Here is a 726-nt window from a genome sequence, read left to right as displayed (position 1 = left end):
TTGGGCGACTGTTGGGGGACGCGTGGGAGTGACCGACATGGGGGTGACTGTCATAGGGACAGCTGTAGGGGGATGCATGGGGGCGAGTGACGTGGGGGTGACTGTTGGCGGATGCATGGGAACAACCAACATCGGGGCAACTGTTTGGGGACATGTGGGGAAACTGATGTGAGGGTGACTCTCATAGGGACGACTGTTGGTGGACACATGGGGGCAACTGACACAGGGGCAACTGTTGCAGGGGGACATGCGTGACGGGGGCTGTTGTACGGACGACTGTTGCAGGGGGAGATGCAGGGCAGGGGACCATCGCGGGCAGGGGACCATCGCAGGTATGTGGGGCAACTGTCACACCGCCGAGGATGGCTGTGGGGGCGACACCCGGGGAGCTGTCACCCGCGTGGGGCTGTAGCGTGGGGTTGTACTCACTGGCGGAGAGAGACATGAGGGCCTGCAGCGGGCGCCAGCCCATCATGCAGACCATCATGGCAGGGAAGATGGAGATGGTGTTGCCGGCCATGTACATGATGAACAGGTTCATGGGGATCTGCTTCAGCGGCGCCAGTGCCACGTCCCAGCAGCGCTGCAGGGAAAGAGGGGACCCAGGCATCCGCGATGTGGGGGGGACCGCCCTCGCACGGGACCCAGGAATCTGGGACAGGGACCATCCCTCCCATGGGGAACCCAGGCGTCCGGGGGATGTCCCTCCCTCCCCCCCGGTTCCGC

Source organism: Aptenodytes forsteri, unplaced genomic scaffold, assembly GCF_000699145.1.
Source record: "Aptenodytes forsteri isolate BGI_AS27 unplaced genomic scaffold, ASM69914v1 Scaffold203, whole genome shotgun sequence".
In the NCBI taxonomy this organism is placed as follows: Eukaryota; Metazoa; Chordata; class Aves; order Sphenisciformes; family Spheniscidae; genus Aptenodytes; species Aptenodytes forsteri.
The sequence above is the reverse complement of the archived record's forward strand: the minus strand, read 5'-3'. Positions refer to the sequence as shown.